The 10,125-nt window shown below is 35.2% G+C and overlaps 1 protein-coding gene across 1 annotated transcript in view; it reads right to left on the minus strand.

The window, feature by feature from the left end:
- Positions 1-5,720, minus strand: part of LOC148939318 (uncharacterized) — a 143,264-nt gene extending 137,544 nt beyond the window's left edge. Inside the window, exon 1 of the mRNA XM_089107102.1 lies at positions 5,604-5,720. The gene's annotated coding sequence lies outside the window, so the exon portion shown is untranslated. The remainder of the gene's footprint in view (positions 1-5,603) is intronic.
- Between the last annotated feature and the right edge of the window lie 4,405 nt (positions 5,721-10,125).

Consider the following 10,125-nt stretch of genomic DNA (forward strand, 5'->3'; position numbering starts at 1 on the left):
TAATTTTCAAGATTTTTGAATGATGTTGATATAATTGGAATAAATGTGTGACTGAATAATTCCAAAACTTGTATAGCAAGCTTCTATAGCCTGAATGGTCAAACTACAGATAATATGAACTTCTTCAGCTTTTTAAGTATCTCTAATATGTTAAAAAATATAATTACTTGTGGAGATTTTAATACCCACAGCCTTTTGTTGGGAGGGGGGGGGAGGGGCAAGCCAACAAATAAAGCTGGTGAATTTATTAAATGTTTGATCTCAAATAATACTGAATTAGCAATTGCTATCCCTCCAAACCTAAATAAGTATTTTGACCCCAAAAGTGGTAAATTTTCTGCAATTGTTTTACAAATTGTGTCAATAAATATTTTGAATAAGCTTTATATTAAGAAAAATGATAACCTTTGCACCAACCACTTTGCCATAGTCTCTTCAATAAATGAACCTGCTAATATTCAGCCTCACACCCCCAAACATATCAACTTTAAAGCAAATTGACTATGTTCAAGAATAAGCTTAATGATGAAATTGTAAGCCATACCCAGGGGTTATAAATGTCAACTATAACAGCTGACACACATGCTGAGGTTTTTGCATCCATACTAAAAATACAGCTAATCTTGCTATCCCCAAGACAACACTCAAGAAAAAAATACCCTGAATACACTTGTAAAACATGATGGTCAAATGAGTGCAAAAATAAATAGAGAATAAACAAGGCAGCAAGGAGAACATATCTAAGAAAAACTCTCCTGCTACCTACTTAAGTAAATTTCAAGCTGAGGCTAATCTAAAGAAGGCTATCATAAATGCTAAATACAATCACTGGAATAATTTTGCAAATAGTCTATCCAGAGAAACACATGAGCCAATAATACATAAACTCATAAGCCACATCTGTGGAAAAAAAACACATCTCCAAACCCTCTCATGTGTGAGCTATTGTATAATAGCACCCATTATGATAATGGTAATGAAAAGGCTAAGTTATTTGCAACTTTTTCTCCAATATCTTAACATCAAATACTAACAGCTAATTCACCCCAATTTCCATAAGGCCCATATGCCAGCCTTGCCCAGGCTCAGAGTATATAACCTGTCCATTCACAATTCATGAACTGAATAAGTCAATACATCACATTAAGGCTAAGGCTACAAGTAACTAGAATAAGATACACCCTGCATGGATAAAAGTCTCACTCCTTCTTATAAACAGGAACTCCTAAATTGCTATAATCATCCACGGGCTAAGATCTTTTACAAATAAAAATTCAGATACTGAATATTTAATCAGTTTAAAGACAAATAAGGAGCAACTACTTGCAGTAGCTCATTTTAACTCACGGGGTGAGTCAAGAGGAAAAGGGCTGAAAAGTCATGACTGAAAAGCCAACAATTACTGAAACAGAAGAAGATCCATAGAGCTATCTGCTTAGTAAATTTTTAACCTGTAAGGAACAAAGTTTGAGCCCTGTCTAGAGAACTGACAGAGGGATATGAAACCATTGCAGCATTCTTAAAACTATTCCCAAGAAGTTCTGGAGCTTCCCTTAGCACATAAACCTGGTAATCATTAATTCAAAACATGTAATTAACATTTCACACCCTCTTGAGGATTAAAAGTGGTGTGTCCAACACTATGCTTTGTATTAATGTTAGGCTAACACTAGCCTAATAAGAAAAATGTTCATTTGGGTGCTGAAATACTGAATTCAAGAATCATATTTGTCTACAATTAGAAATGGTGTTAAAAACCAACACATCCATAAATAGCTAGCTATGTTGATTTTTAAAAGTCTTTTCAAGGGAGCTTCAAGACAGACAATACTATTTCTATAATCTAAACATATGAAAAACCAGCATAACAAAATGATGCTAGCCAACAATGCAAAAAATAGTTTCTAATCTTTGACACTATGTCTGCACTAAATCTAACAAAGATTTTGGAATGTACATAGCATCACCAGAATACAGGGGTATACAGCTACTGGAAAAGGTGCAAAGGAGAGCTACTAAGGCAGTAGCAAAGATGAGAGACAAGCCCTATGATGAACATTTGAAGGAGCTGAAATTACCTACACTAGTGTACCAGCAACTAAGATCTGATATGCTTATGACATAAAAGCTTACTTCACAAGACCCCCCCCCAATCTGTTTGTCAACTTCCCAAAATGTTGGCACTGACAGGAGTAGATATTGAAGCCTCCTTACTTACAGTTTGTAATTATGAACTGTTTGATATAACTTTAACAAAATAGATATATAATCAAATAGTAAGTTTGAAACCAATATTTTACCCTTTTTTATAGCCATAGATATAGAAAAATGTATCATCTCCAAGGGCCTATAAAGGGCTCAAAATTGAATTCCTTAGTAAAGCAATTATTATATTCAGAAAGACCATAAAGAAGAGGCATTGAGTGGTATGTTCACTGGATTTTTAGGTCTACAGTGAAAAGATATCATCTTTACTGCCCAAATTGTATATTTTCTATGTGTTTTTCCATTTCTTGATTTTGTTAGCACTGATTCAATTTATAGGTATCCTACATAGGTTGAAATAAGAGTGATGCATGGCAAAATGCATGAGAAATATATAATTTAGGCTATATATTTGCACACATTAGAGGAGAGACAGGGGGGGGGATTATTTATTTTGTGTTTATCTAATTTAGTTTTCTTTTGTAGTTAGACTGATTATAGCCATTAAACTGATATAGCCTATCAAAAATAGCAAAGTTTTCTATATAATCTAGACCAAGATCTGGTCCCACTAGAAAGAAGGGCTGGGGCAAATCTGCAAGTGTAATGATTAGTATATTTGGAGTTAACATTGAATGGTACATGAAGTGATGTATTCACCTTATAGCTAGCAAATTATTTGAGAAAACCAAAATCTACCACAGGCATTATGAAATCCAAAGGATCACCTCCTTCAATGGCTCCAAGCTGCAATTTCAGAAAGACTTAGACTGGTCAAAGCCTAAGCCTTGGTAAAATTCTAGTTTAGCTACTTTTTGCTATCTTGGAAAGGAGTTAGGTTAGGAAAATGAAACTTTCAAGGATAGGTCTACAGACTAAAGTAGGGTAAAGGTACCAATGATTCAACAACACAATTTTGAAACCACTGTCAAAATTTTCCTTCAAAACAGGATAATTCTGTTTAGTTGTGACTTGGAACACCATCTCTTGAAGCTGTCATTATATTTTGACAATGGAAAACATGGACACTATATCCAATAGGCTACACTTAGATAAGCAGAGAATATTCAATTCAAGCAGTTTCCTGTTTTCAACACAAAATGAGCTCCCAACAATTTTTTAACTATGGTATGTAAATGGTAACCCTATTAAATAAAGGCAACAAGAAAAAACTAGAGAGTCCAAAGGCAAACAAGTAAATCAGTAGAGGGATTTAAAAGCCAGGACTAACCATCCTGCCTTAAGAAGTTACAGATTCCTACCCTCTCTTATCAACAGAAGCATGGGGATGTCATTATGGCAAACAAAATGATGTACACTCAGTCCTTGCAACAAAATATGTTTGAACTTGACCAGTCACCAAGAACTAGAGGACACTCTATGAAGCTGTACTGTAAACAAGCCAATGCCTGACTACAGAACAACTTCTTCCCAAATAGAATTGTGGGGCTCTGGAACTCTCTAAGCAAAGGAGCAGTCTCAACTTCTAGTGTGGGGGTCTTCAGGGGAGCTGTGGACAAAGATTGGTTGCCCAAGCCATGGCTTTGAGAATGGGATGTAGCCAACACATTGTCTCAACATCTCTACTAACCAGCACCTATAGGATAATTCCTTATTTGGTGGACCATGCAATTTAAGGTTACTCAAATTAAAATCAAGTTGCCATCAAGCCATAACTAATTGGAGAAAAAGCCAAGAAAGATAGTCAGAGTGAGAGGCAAAGCTAAAATAAGCCTTTTTCAGGATTAGGCTATATAATTAATGATGTCATTTTCACTTGTAGATAGATAGTCTATCATCTATCCATCTATTCTAGGGCAGTACTAAGATAGATAGTCATAGAACTAAGGAATGATTGAGATTTTTGGGTTGACTCATGATGGACAATGTTGACTAGCCTAGACATGCATGCAAAAGTGGGGGGAGGACTGAATTTTCTTGGACTTACAGGCAAACAAGTGACCTAGCCTAGGCCTGATAGGCTTGCCCACTGGTAAAGTTCTACAAAATCATATTATTGAGTTAGGACAAAAGTGAATACACCATTCAATGCCTTTCTTTTATGCTGATTATGAATATAATAAGCATTTCTATCAGAAATGAGTTTCAGCCCCCCCCCTCCCTCCTATTAATGCCAATTCAGGGTTAGGTATGGCAGATATAGGGGGGGGGCTGCAATTCATTTCCGAAATAAATTATTATCACATTTGTAATCAGCATAAAAAAAGGCATAGAATGGTGTATTCACTTTAGTCCTGACTCAATAATATGATTTTGTATAACTTTACCTGCCCACTTAGTCTCAGGTGGACTACCATGTTTTAGGATTGACATAGCCTATGACCCAAAAAGTCACCTGGACTCACATGGAAATGGGGGTGCCTATAGGCTAGGCCTAGTTTTCTAAGTGTTTTGGTAAACAGTAAGAGTAGCTATGACTCTCTTATTAGACAAATACTTGTGTGTTAGCCTTTAGAGAGGCAAGCCTACCTAGAGTCTCAGGCAGGTTCACAAGTTTTAGAATCAACACATGACCATTAAATCATTAGGAATCACATGCAAACAAGCATCTGGTCCACAGCCTGGAGTCTTATGCAGGTTGACCAAGTTTTAGAATTGACACAAGATTGTTAAGTTGCTGGGAATTGCAGGCAAACTAGTTTCCAATTGCCTGAGCTAGGCAATTGGCAATTGCCTACTGGCAATTCCTACTGTTATAAGTTAGGCCTAGACTAGTTATAACTGGTAGTCAAATATACTACTTATACAGTCTATATCTGGTCCCATTAGGGAGAAGGGCAGTCAATATATACCAAACCATATTATTGAGTTAGGACTAAAGTGAATACACCATTTGATGCCTTTTTTTATGTTGATTACAAATATAATAAGCATTTCTATAGGGAAATAATTTGAGCCCCCCCCCCCTCTATATATGCCAATTCAGGGTTTGGTGCGGTATCGCCTATATCGGGGGGGGGGGGGGCTGAAATTCATTTCTGATAGAAATGATTATTATATTCTTTATCAGCATAAAAAAAAGGCATCAAATGGTGTATTCACTTTAGTCCTAACTCAATAATACGATTTGGTATATATTGACTAGAAGGGCTGGGTTAAAATTGCAAACATAATGATTAGTGTATTTGGGATCCACATTGAAGGATGACTGAAGTGGTGTATTCAATTTTGAGCTGGCAAATTATTTGACAAAACCAAAATCTAACAGTGTAACTGTGAGGTCCATAAGGATCATATCCTTAGATGGTTCCAAGCTGGAATTTAAGGTAGGTCTAAGGTAGTCATGGCCTAAGCCTTTTAGGATCAATAAGCAAATGAGAAGATTTTGTTAAGTTATACTACTGCTGTACTAAATTAAGCAACTTCAATTCACTTACCTATTATTCCACTTCTTTCAAATTACAGAATCCTTAGTATAACAAAGAGACATAATCAAGCTAGGCCTAATTCAGAAATCCAGCATTTTTCATTTTCAAACTTTACCCATAATACGCCCTTCAACGAATTCTTCGGCTTCTTTCAAAAACTACTTTCAAGAACGTTTCTTCTTAGGAATGCTGGGAATAAGTAACATGTACGAAACAGCTGTCATTTCCGTAGAGAAATTATTGGGTTTTGAATGAGCCAACTTGTTGTGTTGAGCCATTTTAATACTAAATAATTATATAACAACTAATAGAGCAATGATTATTTGTAACAAAGGTTATTTTTCAAACAGTTCGTGGTAACTAACTTTAAGTACGGAGCTCAATTGTAATCGAAACTCTAAAAAAAACCGAGTCTAGATAACAATAGATGCATCAAAAGAACCAAATTTTGGTGCTCATTCAAAATATGTAAAATTCACCAAATTTAATGGCACCCATCAAGAGTTACGAGCGTAAGAAAATTTGCCCAATTTAGAAAAAGGGGAAAACACCCCCAAAACATCAGGCAATTTTAATGAAAATCGCACCGTCAGATTCAGTTTTCAAGCTTCTATGTACAAAAATGTGGAATTTTGCATCTTTTTTCTCGAAGAAACATCACAGATGCGTTTTTTTTTCAGGGGTGGTTGTATTGAACGTGGAAGATCGGGAGAAGGCTCGTTTGATCGGAAATCAAAAGATCTAGTTCCCTTTTTAAGTGACAAAATTACTGGAGGCAGCTAGCCCCCCCTTCCCCGCTCATTTTTTCCTCAAAGCCACCCGATCAAAATTTTGAGATAGCCATTTTTGCAGTATAGTCAAAAAGTGTGATAACTATTTCTTTGAGGATGCTTTAACCCCTCACAGTCCCCGGAGGAAGGGCTGCAAGTTATGAACTTTGCCCATTGCATTGTATAGCATTGGTTATTGGGAATTATATAGACGTTTTCAGGGGGATTTTTCTGATGGAGGGGGAAGGTTACGTGGGAGGATCTTTCCATGGAGAAATGTTTCATGGGGAAAGGGAGTTTTCCATAGAGGGGGAGCCGGACTTAAATCCCTTATATATTCAGACATTTAAAAAAATTACAGAATAGCGAAAGAAAAACAAAATTTATACTTACTATCCAGCTGTCAAATTGACACTCTTTTTTTATTAGCCTATGCAACTTAATAGAATGAACAGGTTAAAAAAAATTTCGTCACAGGAGGATCTTATCAAATAGTTTGTGATTAAAAACTGAAAATAAAAAGTGACTTGGGCCAATATTAATCAAAACTAAAAATGGAATTCTCTTGACAATTGCGAGACCGACAGTATTGGCTTTTAATGCTGATTCTAAACATATAAAATTATTTCAGTTTATTTTTACCCACCCAAAACTAAAATTTGAGAAAATTTTCCTGGTTTTGAAAAAATGGGGAACACCCGCAGAAAAGTGAGCGTTCTGATTAAAAATCCCTTTATTAGATACACCATATCAGATAGCCCTACCATAGAGGTTTCAAGCACCAATCTTCAAAATGTGGTGTATCGCATTTTTATTTTTTTTTTCAGAAGAAACATTGTCGATGCATGTTTTTTTTTTTTTGCTTTTTCCCAGGGATGATTGTATAAAAGCGAAGGTCAAAGATAATTGGGAGGAAGCTCATTCAAACTTAAATTGAAAGCTCTTTTTTAAGTGACCATACAGGTTAGGCCAGGGGAAAGTCTAGTTTTCTGCCGTTTTAGGGCACCAAACTACGACTTTACCCCAAAGAGGACGAATTTGCAAAGAGGACGAAATGCCAAACGGTGGCAGCACTGGATGCAACCAAGTTGATTCGCTTAATTTGTAATGAAATTAGGCTACGTTTGGTGATCTGTAATTGTGTATCAGCCATAATGAGGGGGAGTGAGACATTGTTTAGGTGGGGATAGAGTGGATTCCTAGAAAAGTAGGTTTTAATAAACACACTGCTTACTCTTCACGAGGCTTCGGAAAAATGCTGAAAGAGGTAGGGGGAAGTCAAAATTGATTAAAATGTTTCTCTATACAGCTAAAATATTACATTCCTATATTAACCAGCACAGAGCTGGAAAAGACAAGGCAGGCCATCAGCAGCCCTGCCAGTAAATTTCATCGGGGTGGCAAATACTGCTAGGAACATAGTTTTCAGCAATTTCAAATGGTAATATTTTTATTTTTCTATTTATATGAAGTACTTCGATGTCTTTAAACAAATGTATGACTGTATTTATCGATAAGAAAATCCTATTGTAGAGGTCGTGATGGCTTCAGTTATGTAAAAGATAAAAAGTCTGTCTCTTCCTTAGCTCCTTACTCTTTGCTGTGATGTTTGGCTTCTGTCCAAATTTTTAAAGAAAATTTGCAATTGAAAAAAAAAAAAGATTTTTCAAAGCACTAGAAAACTTTTGTTCCAAATGCTGAGAAGGGGGCAGTCCCCATTATACACAAATTAATTTCAATTTGTTTTAAGGTTTCAACTTGCTCTTTACTTTAGTTGAAAAACATTTTCTATTTGTTAAATTACATTTCATGAAACTGTAAAGAATTATGAATGAAATACTTTTGGTAATGCAGAAAAAAGATTAATATTTCAATGATCTCTGTTTTGATTTTGATAGGTAATCAAACAGTTCGTGGTAACAAACTGTAAGTAAAGGGCTACGCACACGTAGCTGATTTCGGGAACCGATTTCAGCATCAGTGGACATACGATAGCGGTAAGAAAAATTTGTTGAAAGAACAATTTATTGCGCAAAATTTTCAAAACAAAAAATCATGGACACAAATAGTCAACTGGAGTTTATTAATAGTTGCTTCATTGATCTCAGTTTAGTTCTCAGTTTAGTTCTCAGCTCAGTAGTAGGGGCTTTCACTACAAATACCTCTGGCTGACTATTTATTTGTATCCCAATTTTTTTGTGATGATCATGATGAAAATCAGCGCTGATTTTGTAAATCGGCACCGAAAACTAGAAAATTTTTCAAGCTCAAATTGACGCTGTTTCCTTTTAAAATGGGCGCTGATTTGGAAATCAGTTCCCGAAATCAGCGGCGTGTGCCCAACCCTTAAGGAGAAATTAATACGTATATGAGGGGGGTTGCCCCCTCATCAACACCTCGTTCTTTAAATTTTGTCCCAATTCTTAAAAAACGACTCCTGAAACACAAGGTTCGTTTAATTAGAACAATACGTAACCTTTTTTAAAGTGCCGAAAAACTGTAGCGTGAAGATCGAGATGTTGAAAAGGGGGCAACCCCACTCATATACGTAATAATTTCTGTTAATTTTAAGCTTTAATGTTGCTCCTTACTTTCAGTTTAAAAATCTTTTTTTTTTTTTTAATGATGCTTAGAGACAAACATTTTTCTAAAGGCAATGGTTAAAGTATGTCAATTAAAGTAAAAGAATAAAAAAAAAGAAAAAATTAAGTAATTACAAAAAATATACACAAAACTAATAGCCTACTCACAAAAACTAAGATATAAACTCCCAGCAGTCAGTTAGGTTGAACAATGCCGAAGCGTTGGACGGATATTTCTAAAAAAATATCGTCAGTTCTGAACTTGGTTATCAAACACCAAAACATATAATGCCTTTAGACGACTCAGTGTTTATAAAAAGTAACGCTTTATCAGATTAGTTTTTTCAAAGTTAAATGTTAAGACTAAGATTAAGAAAATCAAAATATAAAATTTTTATTCAATATTTTTAACTTATTTTGAATACCAAAAACCAATATATTTGACGCTTTATACTTCGTAACTGTAAAAAATTTAATCTTTTTCAAAGTGACAACTAGGTAAATACAATCACTCATGGAAAAAAAAATTATAATAAAAGACAAAAAATGTCTCTGTTCAGAGAGATAAAATTCCCAGCACTCGCTTCAAGGGAAACATTTCTGATTATGGTGGCTTCGTATATCAGCTCATGGGTACTCTTGCATTACAATCAAAAGTTGACGGCATATTTTTACCGGAATTACCCCTTATTAAATTGTTTTCTATGATCATACGAACCTTCTTGTGTACTAATAACTGCACTAATTACTAATTAACAAATATATATTTAGAATCCCCATATAAGCTGATTCTTTGATTTAATCTTATTTATAGTTAGGCTCTTTTACTTTTGTTATTGACAAGGATCGTTACTTACATACCATTCGTTACTATGAAGAATTTAATTTATTTTTTTTTGTTGCTTGAACCAAATCACATAGCAAAAATTTTTATGGAAAACTAGAAAGGGGTCACTTAGTCATAAATTAGAGCTTACAATTTCCTTATTAAGGGTCAAAATCTACTGGACGGCAGCAAACAATGGGGCAACACACATTTTTTCCATAGTTTTTCCCTATTCTGCTCTCTTTCTTTGGGTTTCCTTATAATTAATTTATAGTCCCAAATTTCCAGGGGGGCCATGGCCCCCCTGCCAACCCCTGCCGGAACCCCTGATTGCAATTGCATGCAGGCTCATT

The sequence above is a fragment of the Artemia sp. Qi Xiang Cuo genome, chromosome 21 (genome assembly GCF_049724085.1).
Source record: "Artemia sp. Qi Xiang Cuo chromosome 21, ASM4972408v1, whole genome shotgun sequence".
Classification (NCBI taxonomy): Eukaryota; Metazoa; Arthropoda; class Branchiopoda; order Anostraca; family Artemiidae; genus Artemia; species Artemia sp. Qi Xiang Cuo.